At 36.1% G+C, this 21073-nt stretch overlaps 2 non-coding genes across 2 annotated transcripts; both read left to right on the top strand.

The window, feature by feature from the left end:
* Positions 1-11304: 11304 nt before the first annotated feature.
* On the top strand, positions 11305-11498 carry LOC124888172. Its single transcript, XR_007046312.1, has one exon. It is a non-coding gene; the product is annotated as a U2 spliceosomal RNA (small nuclear RNA).
* A 5863-nt stretch (positions 11499-17361) lies between these two features.
* LOC124888295 lies at positions 17362-17521 on the top strand. The gene has a single exon (XR_007046423.1). It is a non-coding gene; the product is annotated as a U1 spliceosomal RNA (small nuclear RNA).
* The last annotated feature ends 3552 nt before the right edge of the window (positions 17522-21073 follow it).

The following is a 21073-nucleotide window of genomic DNA, read 5'->3' as shown; positions in this document are numbered from 1 at the left end:
TGTCCTAATCTAGCATGCCATAAAGAAATAGAATCAGCCAAATACGTAGAAGTAGATACATTTTTAAAAATATCATTATGAGTACTAAGCACAAATAGTCCATGATTACAAAGTCCATTTCCAATAAAAATATTATTTTTAGTTAATACAACTTCATTATTTTCAAATATAACTTTTATTCCAACTTTTCCTAATAATGCCACAGAAATTAAATTAATTTTGATATTAGGAACAAACAACACATTACTCAATGCCAAAGTTTTATCAGTGTTTGAGAAGAACTTTGCCTTTTCCATGAACTTGAATAGTTCTCGAGGTCCCAAGATAAACAATTTCTTCTTCTTTCTCAACTTGGGTGTATGCTACAAAATCATTTTTATTTATACAAATGGGCCTAGTATCACCAGAGTATACCACTCAATTTCTCACGTTGGTCTCAATATTCGTTTCTAAAATGAACGCAATGATTATATCATCCGTTTCAGTCAAATTTATTTCATTTCTGAAATGACCGCAATGATTATATCATCCGTTTCAGTCAAATTTATTTTTGACTTAGAGGGATTGTCATTTCTTTCACATATTCTCTTTCATTGAGATGCATCTTCTATGAAGATTTTATTATTAGCATTAGATGTATAACCAAGTTTATTTTCATACCTGTATTCTGCAGTATCATAGTCTTCTGACAAACTGACTGGAATGAAAGCAGCCAAAGCAACACCATCATCAGTATTATCAACGGTCTTAGGACCAATATTATATGCCATAGTTTCTTAGATTGTTGGAAAATAATTATAAATTTTAATATCAATTGTGAAATTCCATATAATAAACTGCAACAGTGATAATATTTCTTATATAGTAGTATCAACAAGTTACAATAATAATAATAACAACATCAAGAATAATAATTGTAATAATGATAATAATAATTAAATAACTATTATGATATTTTAAGTAACATATAAAATACTTGACTCATGCTAGGCACTTTCCTAAGAAACTATTTCCGCAATGTGAAATATTTTCCCAGAATTAAACAAGCACTTTCCTAATTAATTAGAGGGTATCTGAAGTTAAGTAAGCCTTCCCTAATTAATCAGAGAAAACAGGAATCAACAAATTAATTATAAACCAACAAGTTACATGCAAAATCAAAAAATGATTGGATAGAATAGAATTAAGGTAAGGAACTTTAGGGAATGATAAGAGTAATGAAAAGAGAATGTAATGGTTGATTTTTTTCTTGAAAATGGTATACCAATTTATAGAAGTGGTGAGGAGGTATAATACAAGATTATCAACACACGCATAGTATTTTCTTTGGGACAAAGAAATAATTCTTGGTTTCCACTCAAAGAAAAATACTTGTTCTCCCAGTACTTAAGTCTCCACATATCAAAATTGAGCACCAATAATAATTATTATTATTTAATTTTTACTTTCTCTCAAAGTAATATTAAAACAGAGAAAATTTAACATCATTTAAATTATTTTGAAATATCTAACAGCTCGTGCCAACTTATGTCTCAATCTGTCGGAGAAAGGACCAGTCAATCCATTGTAGTGAATCAAGTCACTGTCACGATCTGAACTAGGCCTGGCCGTGACGGACATCCCAAACCATAAAGGTCCGGACATCCTACTCTAACTGGTAATCATGCACAACATTCACATAATAAAAGGAGAGGCGGAAATATAATCTGATACAGAAATATGGTCATACTCTGGATTTAGTTTAACAATAAGGAATGAAATCCGAACTCAACTAAACAACATCTGGAACAGTTTACGAAATTTCTACTATATGAAAATCTGACAACTATCTGAAATCTGGGACAAGGCCCCCAGTAGACCAAAACAATGGAATAACATAATCTGAAATAACAGGCTTTCTGAAACAAAGAAGGCTCACCACTATATAGATCACTTTTCTCTAGGATACTCTACTGATTAGCCGGAACCTTAGACTGAGCCTCCAAACCTGGGAGGTAGGGGGTCAATACAGATGTACTGGTACACAGAGCAAATCCAAAATAATAATTTATATTCAACATATATGAGAGCAATTAAAAAAACATCTCATAAACATATCATATAGTAAGAAATCTCATGGGCATTTCTGAAAAACTCTGAAAGAAAATCATCTGAACTCTGAGACATTCTTTGTTTTACTTCTACGCTAGGTGCTATACCCTACAACTCTAAAATTCCACGGGTCATATGAAATCAGTCATTGACTCGGCAGGTAAGCCTCCAACCCAAGTGTGCCGCAAGGGTTGGAGTCTCTGACTCTGCTACGCCACACGGTCGTCGCCAGCATAAAAATAATATACCCGGATCGTCAAATCACGGTTTTAGGCTAAGAGTTACTTTAACTCTAGCCCTCTTCAGGCAACCACCTAACTCTCTTTATGCCCATTTTTAACTCTTTAAAACATGCATTCTCTGAAAACATACTCTGAAAACTCTAACTCTGTTATGGCATACATTTATATGGTATCGCCATACCATTGACTTGCAAGTCACATCTCTGAGCCATTATTAGCATATAATAATATCTGTTTCAAAACGTAAATCTGGAACCACCATATCAATAAATCATTTCAAGAAACTCTTTCTTAAAGCTCATGTAAACATATGCAAGAAACTCTTTTTTTCACCATTTCAAATACACAAGGTGGTCATGTCAAAGATATCAATCATATGAAATTCTTTCTTTTTAAGACAAGGATGAAATCATAACAAGAAACTCCCTCTTATCATCATAAAAATCATGTTAAATACTTAAATATTGAAAAGATCCCCTTCAAAACATTAAACAAGCATCTCGAATCATTCCCAACAAGTTCATCAACTCTAAATCATAAAAGAGAGGGGTTTCAATAATAATGCTCTCAATAAAATCTTCAACATCATACATATTCATATAAGTTTAAATCAGTTGAAGGGGGAAAGGCCTAAAGACCAAAACAATAATATCATCAACATACCCAAGATGCAAAATTTAAATCATAAGTTCCAAAACCCCTTTAAAATTCATGCTTGATAATCTTTAAATCATGTTCTAGTGTTGATAAGCCCATGTAGTTTTTAGGATAAACCTCACGTACCTCTATTTAGAAAATTAAAGGATGATTCTTGATGCCCACGGCTTGGGAATTCTAAATATTCAATCAATTTCTAAAACCCACGATTGAATCTTGAGTTGTTTGGGTTTTCTTGTTTGAAACCCTAAGGAGTGTTCTTGATGACTTCTGATGAAAATATTAATAATGAGGTCATTTCGGATTAAAATTCCGTAATTAAGCTGATAAGGGCGGTGAAAAATACCCAATATACTCTTAATGAGACAGAATAAAAATATAACGGGGAGCCCAATTTTATGGACCACCGCGATGCACCACGATCGCGGTGGCTCACTGGAAATTGATGAATGGGATTTTTAAGGTCACCGCGAGGCGGAGCCATCACGTTGTCCTACTAGTTGGGACCTAAAACTTCAGTGCGACATGCTATGATCGCGCTATGCTACTGAAATTTGACAATTGCTAAATAGGCCCACTCCGCGACGCGCCAAGCACCAAAATGACGGTGTTTTACGATTAGGACTTAAATTAGCCATAACTTCTTGCCCGGGTATCGAATTTGGGTGAATATTATATCGATGGAAAGCTCATTCAATTTCCCTCATAGTAAAAAGTCGAAATTAGGAAAATTATATATGGTTTAAACTTTAATCATTTTGGAAGCCAAAAATGAGACTCTCTTTGACACTATTCTAGTCATTTAACTCTAAGATCATATTACCACGAGCTAACGTTGGACTATTTTGTAAGGTGTTACATTATCCCCCCTTGGGATCATTCATCCCCGAATGATGACACGGAACAAAAAACAAGCACGATTTAAGGTACACTAAGGCCATAAAAGAATAAGGCAAGGATTGTACCTTTCATTTCGTCATTCACCGGATTAAATAAGTCTGGGTATTTATCTCTCATGTCATTTTATGATTCCCAAGTTGCTTCTTCAACTTTCTAATTTTTCCACAACACTTTGACCGAGGCTATTTCTCTGCTCTTCAGTTTCCTAACTTGGCGATCTAAGACTGCTATGGGCTCTTCTTCATAGGATAAGGAGTCTGTCACTTTGATTTCCTCTGCAGGCAACACTAATGAATGGTCTCCAATACATTTTTTCAACATGAATATGTGAAATACTGGATGAACAAAACCCAAACTTGCAAGCAACTCTAACTCATACGCAACTCCACCTATCCTTCTCAAAATTTGGTATGGCCCTATATAGCAAGGACTCAGCTTACCTTTCTTCTTGAATCTCATAACTCCCTTCATAGGGGAGACTTTGAGGAATACCCAATCACCAACCTCAAACTCTAAGTCTCTTCTCCTAACATCAGCGTAGGATTTTTGTCTACTCTGGGCTGTTTTAAGTCATTCTCTAATAATTTTCACATCCTTCATCACCTGATGAACAAGATCAGGCCCAAACAACTGAGTCTCACCCACTTCATACCACCCTACCGGTGATCTATATCTTCTCCCATACAAAGCTTCAAACGGAGCCATCTTAATACTGGCATGGTAGTTGTTATTATAAGCAAACTCTATTAATGGCAAGTGATCTACCCAGCTACCTTTGAAGTCAATTACACAAGCCCTCAACATATCCTCAAGGGTCTGAATGGTGCGCTCAGCTTGCCCATCAGTCTCTGTCAGATATGATGGATATAGGTTCCCCATGCAAACAGACTATCTCCTCAATGTAAAGCTTGGCATAATCATCTCCCGAATAGTTGGTCCTCATAGGCAGAAAATATGCTGACTTGGTCAACCTGTCTACAATCACCCAAATAGAATCATACTGGTTTCGGGACCTCGGAAGTCCCGTAATGAAATCATATTGATCATTTCCTATTTCCATAAGAGCAAGGCAATCTCTTGGGAAGTACCACCAGGCCTCATATGTTCTACCTTAACTTGTTGACAGTTCAAACACTTGGCGACATAGTTAGCTACATCGCGCTTCATATTCTTCCACCAATAAATGGTTTTCAGATCATGATACTTCTTTGTAGAGCCTGGGTGAAAAACATACCTCAAAGTGTGAGCTTCATCAAGGATTCTCTTCCGTAGACAATCTACATCTGGCATACACAATCTACCCTAATATCTCAAAATACCATCACCACCAATTTCAAAGGACATCACCTTCTATTGACCCACATCTTTCTTGATCTGTATCAAGATGGGATCTTCGATCTGCTTCTCTTTAACTTCTATACAAAGGGATGATTTAGCTATCTCATGAACAACTACCCCTCCATCTTCAGAATCTAAGAGTCACACTCTAAGATTTGCTCGTCGGTGAATATCCTTCACCATCTCTCTTTTCCCTTGAACATGAGAAAGACTGCCCATAGACAACCTTCTAAGGGCGTCGGCTACCACATTTTCCTTGCCCAGATGATAGTGCAGGCTCATGTCATAATCCTTTAGGAATTCCATCCAGCGTTGTTGCCTGAGGTTCAATTCTTTTGTAAGAAAACATACTGCAAACTCTTATGGTCAGTGAAAATATCAACATGTACCCCATAAAGATAATGCCGCCAGATTTTAAGTGCAAACACCACAGCCGCTAACTTCAAGTCATGGGTGGGGTAATTTCGCTCATGCACCTTCAACTACCTAGATGCATAAGCCACCACCTTATTGTGCTGCATAAGTACGCACCCAAGTCCCACATGGGATGCATCACAGTACACAACTAAACCCTTCTGTACCTTTTGAAAGAGTCAAAATAGAAGCAGTTGTTAACCTATCTTTTAACTGCTCAAAACTATTCTCACAGGAGTCAGAACACATAAACTTCACCTTTTTCTGAGTCAACTTAGTGGTGCAACTATGGAAGAAAAACTCTCTACAAATCTTCTGTAATACCTTGCCAAACCCAAGAATCTCTGAATATCGATTGGAGTCATGGGTTTGGGCCATTTTCTCACTACCTCAATCTTCTGGGGATCAACCTTAATCCTGTCACTAGACACGATATGCCCCAAGAAAGCAATAGCATTAAGCCAGAATTCGCAGTTGGAAAATTTCGCATACAACTCATGATCTTTGAGAGTCTGAAGGATGATTCGGAGGTGATTGGCATGGTCCTCCTCACTCTTGGAATACATCAGAATATCATTAATGAAAACTATAACAAACAGGTCTAGAAACTGATGGAACACCCAATTCATAAGATCCATGAAGGTTGCAAGGGCGTTAGTCAACCCGAAGGATATGACTAAGAATTCATAATGATCGTATCTGGTTCGAAAAGATGTTTTGGGAATATTTAACTCCCGAACCTTAAAATGATGATATCCCAAATAAAGGTCTTTCTTTGAAAAACATTTAGCACCATGAAGCTGGTCAAAAAGATCATCAATCCTAGGAAAAGGATATTTATTTTTAATTGTGGCCTTATTCAACTGATGGTAATCTATGCACATACAAAGGGAACCATCTTTCTTTCACATGAAGAGTATAGATGCACCCCAGGGAGAAACACTATGATGGATAAAACCTTTATCTAGAAGATTTGCTAGCTGCTCTTTTAACTCTTTCAACTCTGCTGGAGCTATTCTATATGGAGGAATAGATATGGGATGGGTATCTGGAAATAAATCAATGCCAAAATCTATCTCCCTATCAAGTGGAATTCCCGAGAGATCATCTACAAAGACTTTGGGGAACTCATTTACTACCGGGACAGATGGAAAGGAAGGACTTCCAGTATTAGAATCTTTTACCCAAATAATATGGTACAAACAACCTTTGGAAATAAGTTTACGGGCTCTGGGATAAGATATAAAGTTCCCTCTAGGCGCTAAAGAATGCCCCTCCCATTCTATCATCGGTTCATTTGGAAAAGAAAAGGTGACTCTTCGGGTTCTACAATTTAATGTGGCATAGCATGAATTAATCTAGTCCATCCCTAGGATAGAATCAAAATCAAGCATGTCTAGGCCTATGAGGTCTGCCACTGTATCCCAGCCACAAACAGTCACCACACAATTTCTATACACCCTCCTAGCCACGACAAAACCCCCACCAGAGTGGAAACAGAAAAAGTCTCAGCAATCACATTGGGTTCAAACCCAAAACCAACATCCACATAATGGGTCACATATGACAGGTTAGACCTGAGATCAATTAACACATAAACACACGGGAAAATATTTGCAACATACCAGTAACTACATCCGGTGGGGCCTCTGCCTCTTGGCAGTTGGTTAAGGCGTACAACTAGTTGTGTCCATTTTCGGCAGCTGAAGTGGCACCCTTCTGAGATGGTGGTGGTGCAGAATAATTAGCCTGTGACTTGGCTCTACCAACATTACCCTTTTCTGCCAGACATTCTCTCTGGATATGGCCTGGCTGGTCGCACGAATAACATACCATATCACCAAACTAACATCTCCCTGGATGATTCTTCCGATATTTCTCATAGCGCGGGTATGTCCGAGAGGTCTGAGCTACACTTCCTTGAGACTTTGAACCCTCATCCTCGACCCCTGCCTATACTAAAAATATTGAGTGAGCTGTCCAGCTGGGGTCCTGGTTACCAGGGCACCGGCTGCAGATTGCGCATTACCTTACTTATTCTTCTTCGGCCATTTGTTACCCTAATTCCCACTCTGCTGCTGACTGTAGCTCTAGTCTGCTGTTTTAGGTCTTTTTGCCTATCTGTCCTTCTCTAGATTCAGTGATCTTCTTTTTCTTTCCCTCAACTTATTGTATATGGACTGACAGTCTGGTAAAATCCATGTCCTGGTTCAACATTGCTCCCTGACATTCAAGCACTAAGTATCTGAAAGGTCGGATGCAAATTTTCTCATTCGGGCTCTCATATTACTAGTCATCTCTAGAGCATAACAGGCTAGTTGGTTGAACTTCAGATTGTACTCCTGGACACTCATCTTTCCCTGCTCTAGATTCATAAACTCTTTGGCTTTGGCCTCCCTCAACTTGAAAGAAAAGAACCGATTGAGGAAGGCTTCCACGAACTCGTCCCAAACTGTGGGCTCGGCATGCTCACTCTTTGAATCTTCCCACTCGTTATACCATTAGTTCACTAGATCCTTAAGCTAGTAAGCTGCTAAATCGACTCCATATACCTCATTTACATGCATTACCTTAAAGATCTTCTCCATATCATCCACAAACTCCTCTGGATCCTCTTGTACCTTGGTACCAGTAAACTTAGGCGGGTTTATCCTCATGAACTGGCCCACTCTTGTAGCCTCAGATATAACAGATGTAGACCCAACATCTTCTGACCGTTGAGTCTGTGTGGCTACCAACTGTGCAAGCATATGAATGAACTATCTGAATTCATTCTTAGATATTTCTCTCTCATGAGGCTGAGTGCAGTTAGTCCCTATCCGGGGAGCTATAGGTGCCCTGGGTGGCTGTTCTGAGTAAGTGGGACTCCTGGAGTAGTATCAATCTTCGAAGTCTGAGCTCTATTTTGGGTCCTCATCCCATAAGTGGGACGGACCTCATCTATCTGAGCATTCTAATCGTTAGTACGACGGGGAGGCATTATTATTTTTCTGGAATGCAAGAGATCACGGATTAGAGGATAGATTAGACTCCAAAGCACGAACTAAATTACAAAGAGGGGAAACATTACTAAAGGCCTATTAGCCTCCTGCTTATAAGTGTGGCGCATTACACACCCATAAACAAGATTCTACCCGACACAATTTCACAGAAACCCTAGGACCATGAACCGTACTTTGATACCAAGTTTGTCACGATCCGAACTAGGGCCTGGCCATGACGGACATCCCAAACCATGAAAGCCCGAGCATCCTACTCTATCTGGTAATCATTCACAACATTCACATAATAAAAGGAGATGCGGAAATATAATCTGACATGGAAACATGGTCATGCTCTGGATTTAGTTTAACAATAAAGAATGAAATCCAAACTCAACTAAACAACATCTGGAACAGTCTGTGAAATCTCTACTACATGAAAATCTGACAACTATTTGAAAGCTAGGACAAGGCCCCCACTAGACCAAAACAACGGAATAACATAATCTGAAATAACAGGCCTTCTAGAACAAAGAAGGCTCACCACTACACAGATCACTTCTCTTTGGAATACTCTACTGATTAGTCGGACCCTCAGACTGAGCCTCCAAACCTGGGAGGTAGGGGGTCAACAATAATAATTTATATTCAACAAATATGAGAGCAATTTAAAAATAGTTCATAAATATATCATATAGTAAGAAATTTCATGGGCATTTCTGAAAGACTTTGAAAGAAAATCATCTGAACTCTAAGACATTCTTTGTTTTACTTCTGCGCTAGGTGGTAAATCCACCATTGACTCGGCGGGGAAGCCTCCAACCCAAGTGTACCGCAAGGGTTGGAGTCTCTGACTCTACTACGCCACACGGCCCTCGCCAGCATAAAAATAATATACCCAGATCGGCAAATCACGATTTTAGGCTAAGAGTTACTTGAACTCTAGCCCTCTTCAGGAAACCATCTAACTCTCTTTATTCCCATTTTTAACTCTTTAAGACATGCATTCTCTGAAAACATACTCTGAAAACTCTAACTCTGTTATGTCATACATTTATATGGTATCGCCATACCATTGACTTGCAAGTCACATCTCTGAGCCATTATTAGCATATAATAATCTCTATTTCAAATCGTAAATCTGGGACCACCATATCATTAAATCATTTCAAGAAACTCTTTCTTAAAGCTCATGTAAACATATGTAAGAAACTCTCTTTTTCACCATTTCAGGTCATGTCAAAGATATCAATCATATGCAATTCTTTCTTTTTAAGACAAGGATAAAATCATAACAAAAAACTCCCTCTCATCATCCTAAAAATCATGTTAAATACTTAAATATTGAAAAGAAACCCTTCAAAACATTAAACAAGCATCTCAAATCATTCTCAACAAGTTCATCAACTCTAAATCATCAAAGAGAGGGGTTTCAATAATAATGCTATCAATCAAATCTTCAACATCATACATATTCATATAAGTTTAAATCTATTTAAGGGGGGAAATCCTAAAGACCAAAACAGCAATATCATCAACACACCCAAGATGCAAAATTTAAATCATAAGTTCTAAAACCCCTTTAAAATTTAGCTTGATAATCTTTAAATCATGTTCTAGTGTTGATAAGCCCATGTAGTTTTTAGGATAAACCCCACATACCTCTATTTAGGAAATTAAAAGATGATTCTTAATGCCCATGGCTTGGGGATTCTAGATCTTCAATCAATTTCTAAAACTTACGGTTGAATCTTGAGTTGTTTGGGTTTTCTTGTTTGAAACTCTAAGGAGTGTTCTTGATTGTTTCTGATGAAAATATTAATAATGAAGTCATTTGGGATTAAAATCCCATGTTTAAGCTGATAAAGGGGGTAAAAAATACCCAATATACCCTTAATGAGACGGAATAAAAATATAACTGGGAGCCCAATTTTATGGACCACTGTGACGTGCCACGATCGTGGTGGCTCACTGGAAATTGATGAATGGGATTTTTAAGGTCACCGCAACGCGGAGCCATCGCGTTGTCCCACTAGTTGGGACCTGGAACTTCAGTGCAACGCGCCACAATCACGTTATGCTACAGGAATTTGACAATAGCTAAATAGGCCCACTCTGTGATGCGTCAAGCACCAAAATGACGGTGTTTTATGATTAGGACTTAAATTAGCCATAATTTCTTGCCCGAGTATCGGATTTAGGCAAATATTATATCGACGAAAAGATCATTCAATTTGAGACATGATAAAAAGTCAAAATTAGGGAAATTATATAAGGTTTAAAATTTACTCATTTTGGAAACCAAAAATGAGACTAAGTCTCTTTGACACTATTCTAGTCATTTAACTCTAAGAGCATATTACCATGAGCTAACGCATGGACGATTTTGTGGGGTGTTACAGTCACAAACTCAAATCTTAACTGTGAAATTTTAGTATTTTCTTGAATCCTCTTATACAAATTTTTGGCTCCGACACTGATTATTTCTATTGGTTTGTTCCGAACTGTATTTAAAATGAATAGCTTTACAAAATATTTATTGAATTATAAACTATTTGGGAGGCCCATATTTTTGCCTTTGCCCCTTTTGTTATGTTTACCAGAGTTCCACATCAGAGGAAGATTGGAAGTAGACAATAGAGAGTTGATATAAAAACAAAGGCCCATTGCCAAGCAAAAACATACCTTTCTCGGCCTTTTGGCTATGATCAAGTCTAGTAACTGTTCTTATCAGTTTAATATTTGATATGTGGGCCATTGGTCCACACGATATTAACTCTATTTTTTGAGGAGGAAGGCTCATCAAGGTAGCTTGCTGCCTGGGCCTTCATGCGTTGCCTATGCATTGTACTGCTGCTAATCAAGTATAATCATTTAGCAGTTTATTTGCCCTGATCTTTATGGGTTGCTACTTCTTATATTTGCAAGGAGGTGATTCTGTTTTGATTAAAACTTTTATACTTTATTGATTTATTAGACTGAATTGGTGTTGTTACACAAACATTAGGTTATACAAATGCAATAAAACTTTCCTTAAACAAACCCTTCAGATTTTTCTTTTGATGCCCGAAGCAGTGAACCTTCTACCAATCTCACAATTTTTGGCATCATTTATTTCATCTTTCACTATTCCATTGCTGTGTCAACAACATTGGGTCATAAATGAGTGTAATATCCCACTAGAGTAAGTAAAGTGGCTTTGATCCTTGGAATCAAAGTAGAGTAGACAGTAACATTCTCTCTGCCCCCTCTCCTGTGTGTGTGTCAGAGAGAGATAACGGTGGTGGCCGTGCATCTCAACTATTTCATTGAATCATCAGACACCTACCACCTCTCATGTATTGAGAAACTGTGTTCACCAAGACATGGACAATGCACAACTATTTCATTGAATCATCCGACACCTACCACCTCATACATGAGTAACTGTGTCCCAGACTGTGGACAAATGGAAAGAAACTGTTGATCTTTTTTGTTTCTACAGGATATCGAACCTCTGTCTCACATAAGTTTCACCCATTTCATTGATCGCTAGACAAATCTTGATGTTATCCGGAAGACTACCTAAGATTGTGTACGTTAGCTCAGAACATGTGATTGCTTAATAAAGGTCTCACATAGTTTTGATAGAAACTTCTTCAGGTTGTTTTCAGTGTCTATCTGCTTGAGAGGTGTTTCTCAAGTGGTGAAAGTTAGTTCAATTGTAATTGAAAGGCGATCATATCAACCATCTTGCCTAATCCTTCGTAGTCTATGCTTGAAAAGTACTAGTTCACGTAGAGGAAGGTTGGAAGTGTTGACACCTAATTTTTGCCCTCCATAACTTAGTTTTAAATCGAAGTTTCTTCGATTTTCAAATAAAATTACAACATTTATCTTATCCGAATAAAGGATTTTCAAAATTTTTCCTCTATGTGATTTTGTCATTTTTAAGTACCGATTGTATATCATCGTATTCAATTATACGAAATTATACAATTTTGATACTTAAATATTGATTTTACGAAATATCGGATTATAATTAAGGCCTATGTTGAAATAAGTTTATAATGATTAAAGTCTTGATTTAAATAAAATTTACTCCCAAAAATATTTCATTCGGATAAATATGTGTTTGATTTTATTGAATCAAGAAGCTCGGAGTTAAATAAGATATTTATTCATTCGAATTTCGAATTAGTTTAGCCAATCTATTAGATTTGACCGTAATTGAAATTAAGTTGGCCATAATCGCAATATAATTGGTTAGTTAACTTTCAATTTAGTCAAATTTAATTAGAATAAACCAAATTAGGATTGAAATTATTTTCTTTCCATTTATTGATCCTACTTCCCAACACCATATCAATCCGGTCCCTTTATTTTCCACCATAGTTTCAGCCTGTGTGACCAACCAGCCCACTTTTCCCTTAAACTATAACAGACCATCTCAAAATCAACCCCAATTTCGGCTCAATAGTCTCACAAGACCAACCCATTAAAACCCATACCCTTAAATCCATTAGCAGCCCACTTTCTCTTTTAATAGCCTCAAAACAACCGCCAAAATTGGCCCAAACCTAATCAAACCAGCCCAATTCCATGTTTTAACCCGGCCCAGTCCTATATGTCTTGTTCCCTAAGCATAACAGCAATATCATCAATAACCCTTAACCCAAATCCAATCGAACCCAACCCTACCAGCCTGAAATCCACCCGAAATCAACCAGTTTGTAGCGCTCCTCATGCGTCTCATGCGAGAAAGCCCTCGAGGCTTCCAAAATCCGATGAGTTGTCCCCCCTAACGGCTCAATCCCATGATTCTCGGGATAATAGGTATGATTTCGTACACATTTGGAGGATTTTCATTGGTTTAGGGGTGTATTTCGTTTGTATCTTTTTTATTGGTCCGCGATTTTCAATCTGTTGGGGGGAAGACTCCAAAACGGAGGCGTCACATGCGAAATTCATCAAGGGTTTTCCTCATTGAACCCTGATTTTTTCGATGGCTATAAAAGGCTCATTGATTGAGCTGAAGAGGGGGCTTTTCTTTTATTTTTTGGGCGGTCTTTTCTTTTCTTTTTTGGGGAAAAAATGAGGAAAAGTTCTGAAGATCTTAGTTCGAAGTTTAGGTCGGAGATGAGGTTTTGAAAGAAAACATATAGTAGTTTTTTTTTAGGATTAATTTTTCTGTTTATGGGGAATCCTAGCCGATATTCAAAGTTTTGAGCGAGAGACAAGGATATCAATTTGTTTCAGGGTTTTCAGAAGATAAAATCTCCCCTTAACTGTAGAATAGATTCCCTCTTCAGTTTCCTTTTGGAAGTTTGGTCGATCAATCGAAAGTTCTCGCATTGATAACATCAACTCCCGGTGGTAACAATTTTACTGATAGCTCGATTCTCGTTTGCTGCTTTCAAAGAGGTAAATCCGCCCTTTCGACTTTAATCTATTGTTTCCTTCTTCGTCTCTCTCCTTCATGGCACTAGTAGTTTAGTTGTAAGCATGACTGTAAAATCCAGTGAAGACCTTAGGATTTTTCTTGATTTTTTGTTATGTGAAGAGCCTGGTTTATGATAATTGTCATGGTTTTGTTTGGGTTTTTTCCTGTTTCATTCAAATACTCAAGGGTTTGTGATTTATTTACAAGAGGGATTGTTGTATCTATCCTCACACACTATTAATCATAAGGCTCTATGATCTTAGTTATAAGAGAATTGCTACTCTTTTCGTTCACGTGTTTGAATCAACTTTAATATGATGATGTTGTTTTGCTTTAAATTTCGCTTTCAGTTTAAGTTGATTGATTCAAGTGTTTTCTAAAAAGGGGGAGAGATCAGTCAAAGTCTCCCACTTTCGAAATAGTTTAAATTTGTTTAATATTGTTATGAGGTTATGTCTAGGATCTACCTCTAAAGTTAATTACTGTTCGTACTCGTGTCAACCCCGTAACTACTGATTACCATTTTTTTTAGTATTAAAAGCTCCTACTTAAATTTATTCATGTTTATGCTTATCTCTGTCAGCTTCCTTTCGCTTATTCGACAAATTGAGGTCCTAATAGCTCACACTTTGAACTTTTCTCTTTTTGGGGCGTTCCTCTCATGTTGCTGTCTTTATAATCATGTGTTAAGACGAGGGTTCAGTAGGGCTCTTAACTTAATATCCATTGGATTCACAGAGGGAAATTGTGAGGTTGATGACATCTCAAGGACCTCTGATTCATGGTTTCGAACCACCAATCAAAGAGAGATGGAAACCATACTACAGTCTCTTTAAATGTTCTCATGAGGAACCATTATGTTATTTCTGAGTCAAGAATAGGATGGTTGTGTTGAAATAAAATTTGGTGAGGAAAAATTGAATTCATGTTCTCAGATGCGCTGTAGTATTTGTTCTAGTTTATTTCACTTGGAGATTCAATATAAAAATAAAATATTAAATGTATATGCTCAGAGTTTGCTACGATTGTGTTCTGTGATGATAATTCTAACTCGTTTAAAGTTTATTTACTCGGCGATAGAGGGCTTAGCTTGTAGACAGAACACAGTGGATTAGAGACACTGTAAAATTACCAAGAGTATTTTTATGTTTACTTGGACTCGTGTGGTTCACCTACTTTGCTATTAGTAGTTAGTTCAGGGGAACATTTATATTAAGTTAGGCTAGACTTATATTTTTATGACGTTAACTCTATTGAGTTTAAGTATTATTTATCCCTAAAGTATCTCGCTCTTTTGATGTTCTTGCTAGTTGTTATGAAATTTTTTCTTTTTCTTTCCCTATCTCTGTTGTGTGATATCAAAAAAGAATGATTTAGAGGACAAGTCGCCAATTCTAACCATGGAACGTATCTACTTTTACCTGCATGTTAAGGGTATAATTTGGGCAAGTGAACGCAGGGCATAATTTGGGATTATATTTTGGGATGTGAATCATGTATATTTTCAGTTTTTGTTGGTACTGTTATTAAGTTTGCTATACGTTACATAATTGGAAGTGACCTTGTCAAATTAATTGTGTATGTCTTTGTCACACATGATGACTCAGTAGTTGTTTAAATATTGACTTGAGGATATATATTAATGACTCGACTTCTCTTTTTGCATGTGGATACAGTCGCGTCCTACGTGGGCCCTTTTCTCTTTGCATATGCATTATGGGCGATCGAGGCCAATCCTCCATAAGTCAAATTCGAAGGCCTCAAGGAAACAATCTCATAGTACGCAGATACGAAGAATCGAAGAGAAGAATGGGTTAAAATCCCATCTTTGAATCGACAAAGGGACTAAAAAGTCTCTTTTTATTTATTTGTTTATATTTTCTTTTTATTTTATTTGTTTTCTGTATCTATTTTATTTAGTTATTTATTTTTATTCATTCGGGCCAAGAAGCCAAAACTGTATTTAATACAGGTGGAGCAGACTCGAGCCGAAAAGGGCTCGGAAACATAGAATTAGGACAGGTAAAAAATGGGCCAGAAACCCAACTAGATTAGGACAGGATCGACGGTTTGGGCTTAAAAGCCTAAATCACTACTTCTCCACTTTCCTCTTTCCCTTTTGGTTATTTGTTTTACGTGCTTTGCGAACCTAGTTGAATCCCCAGTCAAGTCGCTAAAAACTGGCTTTGCATAAACACCAAAATATTTATAAAATTGCTTTCTTTTCAAAAAATAAACCTTTTTCAAAGTTAGTCAAAGACGATTTTCAAACAGTCCGAATAACCGCAAGTTAGCGGACGTTTTAGGTGTGTAACACCTTCCTAAAACGTCAATAGGAACCGCTTACTCAGAATCTCTTCACTATTTGCTTAGGTGTTGTAAGTAAATATCATGTATACTCAGGTTAGTATGTCCTATTTTTGGTTCAGTTCCCCGAGTTACAGATAAAAAAGGAACGGTTTATAGTTCTTTTATATCATGCAGAGGGAGTTGTTGGAGAATGTATAACTTAAGGTCTTTGTTGAGTAAACTTTACTTTTAGTACTTTTTTTCTTTTGTGCATCTAAGGTGTGGTCTAGGGTCAATAGGTGCTCGTACCATGATGTCTATATGCATAATCACGTTTAATCTCCCAATAGAGTAAGTGGCTTGGAGCCTTGGAACCAAAGTAGAGTAGACAGTAACATTCTCTCTGCCCCCTCTTCTGTAAGTGTGAGAGAGAGAGATAACGGCGATGGCTGTGCATCTCAACTATTTCATCGAATCATCAGACACCTACCACCTATCCACTCTCATGTATATGAGTAACTATGTCCACCAAGACTTGGACAATGCACAACTATTTCATCAAATCATCGGACACCTACCACCTTATACATGAATAACTGTGTCCAAGACTGTTGACAAATGGAAAGAAACTGTTGATCTCTTTTGTTTCTACAGGATTTCGAACCTCGTTTTCACATAATTTTCACCGATTGCCAGACACATCTTGATGTTAGCTAGATATTGCTCCAAAAAAAATGCAATACTTTTCTAGGATCCGAAATGCACGTGCCATCATTGTTGCTAGCTTGTAGATATTGGATTCCTGAAATACATCTAAAGAATTGTTCTCTAACAGCTTGTTTGATAAGGAGGCATACTATTTCTTAGTTGTATATTCAAAGAGAAGCAAATATACATTACACTGATTTTTTTTTCATCTCCAAATAGAAAGCTATGGAGAGTAATGAGTTATTTTCCCACATTGGCAACTAATAGAGAAGCGGAGCGAAAGCTGTAGCATTTGTAATGGGCTGAGCTCACTGGAAACATACTTACCTAGATGGGGTCAATGGGTGATCAATAAGACCCATGGCCTAGGCTTGTGACCTTCATTACACTTTGAAGGGGTGCCTGCCTAAGGTCGGCCCAAGTGGTCGAGCCTACATCATAATTTGTGATAGAGGGGGCCTGCGTTCGCGTGGCCCTTGCCCAATTCAAAGTAAAAGATTTTAGGAAAAATTACCTAAATAAACAAAATAAGTTTCTAAATTTTTAAAAATTTCCCCACTTTTAAAAATTTACTTAAATCCCAACACTTTATATTTTTTGCTAAATTAGAGATATAAGTTAATCCTACAACTAAAAAGTTGGCTCTTTACCAAAAATACTCCACATCTCCTCTTTGTACGATGCAAAATCTAGTGTAGTTTCTATCCATCTTCTCCATCTAATAAAAAACTCTCAATCAAGGTAATTTTCCCCATAAAATCAGCTTCAATTTATTTAAATTCCTTTTTTATGTTTTTATTTTTCAAAAAAAAAATTGGTGCAAGTAAAGCTATGTGAAATTTGAGTCTTTTGGTAGAGAGATTTCTTCGATTTCACTTTTTTTTATGCTTCATTGTTTGAATTATCAGTATAAATAGAGAGTCTGGACTTTATTTTAGACTTGGGTTTTCTCAATTAGAAAGTATCAAAGAATCTCAAGAAGTTGTAAACTTTGTTCCGGGAGATTTTGGCTATGAAATTGATGATTTTCATGAAAATGGTCAAAACATAGAAACGATCCCAAAACTATGAAGAAATTACGTCAAAAACTTGCTAAGAAGGACAAGAAAAAAGAAAGTGATTCTAAGAAAAGAGGATCCAACAGTCCTACAAGTAAAGCTCCCGCCAAAAGAAGAATTGTCGAATAAATTTGTAGAGATGAGCTTCCTAAGGTAATTGCATGTATAGATTTGTTCAATATTAGGCCGAGATACATATTTTGACTTGGATGATATGTTTATAAATTCATTCCTTATTTGGTTCTTTGTTGCTAATTTTATATGTATCTTGTGATTTATTTTGATATTGTAATTAATATAACAAAAGATACATATTTTTAAGTACATAGATACATGTTATGTTGACTTGTATTGTGAGTTGTTGTTAATGCTTTGATATGTATCTATTGGTCTTTAAACTTTACTGAAAGTTTTATTGTAAGAGATACAAGTTATGACTTCATAGATACATGTTGTGTTAACTTCCAAAGGTTAATTGTTATTGAAAGTCGTATTACAAAATATACAAGTTTATCATAGATACATGTTATGTTGACTTGTATCTGTGAGTTGTTGTTAATGCTTTGATATGTATCTATTGGTGTTTTAATTTTACTGAAAGTCTTATTGTAAGAGATACAAGTTATTACTTCATAGATAAATGTTGTGTTAACTTGTATCTGGGACTAACTATTAATGGCTTGAAATGTATCTAGTGTTGTTTAATTGTTATTGAAAGACATACTACAAAAGATACAAGTTAATACCTACATTGTTGTATTAACTTGTATCTAAAGTATGATGTTCTTAGAGTTTTTATTTTTATTGTACTGTCTTAATGTAGAGTTGTTGCATCTCGACTAATTTTTTCATTACTGTTTCTTTTTGTTTTTAGGAATTGAGAGACGTTATAAAGGAAATTCCAACTCATCCTCTTAAATTTGTGAATTCATGCAATTTAAGATTTAAGGATGAAATTAAAGAAGTTGTTGGGCAAGAAGTTTTACACTTATTTGAGAAGATTATTTTCGGATGTTATCTCAATATACCTCTTTCTAATTATATTGGACAAATAACAAAATGCCTTCTTATTCTTGAGATTGAGCAACCAAATCAAGAAGAGATACATGTGTTTGTCAAAGGCTATATTCTTAGATTTTCCATCTATGAATTTGCTTTGATAATTGGCTTAAACTGTTTTGGTAATGTTGATGATTTCAAACATGAAGATTCTTCTCTGAGTCATCTTATGAAAAGGTATTTTTCACAATCAACCAATGGTTTAGATAAGGAGGCATTGGTGGAACATTTTCTGAAGGGAAATTTTGAAAACAAAGAGAATGCCCTCCAGATGGCAATCCTATACTTCATCCACACATTTATCTACCCACAGCTGAATGCTTCTCTTGTGCCATTTTCTGATTTCAAAATGATTAAAGATGGAAAATATTAATTCTTTCCTTGGGGTAAAGTGTCTTTCTCCAGGTTGATGGCCTCACTTAGGAAAGAATTTTCAATGGAGAAGCAGCTTTATAGGTTGGGTGGCATCCCTCAGGTTCTTAATGTGTGGATGTTTGAACTCTGTTCAAATATTGATACCAAAGTTGTTGTAAAGAAGGGGAATAACATACCTCGTATATTGAATTTGAGGGTTGTTGCATTCCGACCTCAGTTTAATCAGTTTATGAACGGAATGTTTAGCAAGGTACAATACTGATTGAATTTTTTTTCATACATTGCATTATAGTACTTTAGTTTTAATCGTAGTAATATCTAATGGATAAATTTTTTGTACATAGTGTTCATATGCCAACATTGTTTCTACTGTGGACGAGTTTGAAAAACTTGATTTGCCGTGTACTAGTTTTGTATCTGATCACCATGGTACATCTTCGATGCCATCATCAACTAAAAATCAAGATCAGAGAAGGTACAAAGTGAATTTACCCCTAAGTTACCGAAGATCATGATAGTTTTGATGACTTCAGTACTATCCCTCCATAATTTTTGATGAGGAAGTCGATACATGTATCTTGTACAGTATTTGCATCTTTGACAAAGAGTGAAAAAGATGTTCCTACACGAAGAAGATCAGATCGTAAAAAACAAATGCAGATTCGAAATGCAAAAGAAAAACAAACAACATGTATTTTTCATATCAACATATGTTATATTTTTCTCATAATGAAAACGCTTCTATATTGTGTTGTTTTTCATGCTTAACAAATACTGGCAAGTCCAACAGATACAGAAGAAAAGAGTAAAGTGGATGATGATCAACAAGCATAAACAAGAAAGAGCTTTTGGTTAAAGTGGACCTGGATTCGTTAGAGTCTTAAATGAAGACATATGTGAAGACAACGTAAGGATCTATAATTTATTGTTGTATAAATTTATGATTTGTATGAATTTTAACTAATCAACTATGCATATTTACTAGATTGACAAAAAATTCAAAGATTTGAAGCGTGTGATGAACGACAGATTCACTGAAGTTTTGAAGACATTGCAACAAAAAAATGAATCTGTGAAGAAGATAACATGCTTTAAAACAACATACATTTATTAACGACTTTATTGAATTTATTCCTGCTGCTCATCCTTATGTTTTAGGAAAAAGTTACAAAACAAAGCACGAAAGAGGCTCAACATTCAGATGATGTTGCTGATATTGAAGTCCATAGTAATCCCATCAGTCCACATTTTGTCTCAGAAGAAACAGAGGAAATGGAGGTGCCCATTAGTACATATTTACTACTTTAATTAGAGATAATACATCAAAACCCCCCTAAACTTGTCTCCCCAACTTACTTTAGCACTTAAACTAATCTTCTATTTATTTAGCCCCTTAACATCTTTATTGTGAATTTATTTTTCCCCTTATGCTGATGTGGCATTTTCTTAAAAAAATGCATGAATAACATTTTTTTAAAACTAATATTTATATATATATATATATATAAAGAAAAAAATCCTCCTCTTCTTCACCCAACC

This window comes from Capsicum annuum, chromosome 10 (genome assembly GCF_002878395.1).
Source record: "Capsicum annuum cultivar UCD-10X-F1 chromosome 10, UCD10Xv1.1, whole genome shotgun sequence".
NCBI classification, from domain to species: Eukaryota; Viridiplantae; Streptophyta; class Magnoliopsida; order Solanales; family Solanaceae; genus Capsicum; species Capsicum annuum.
Note: the sequence above shows the minus strand (reverse complement) of the source record. Positions and strands in the feature narration are given on the sequence as shown.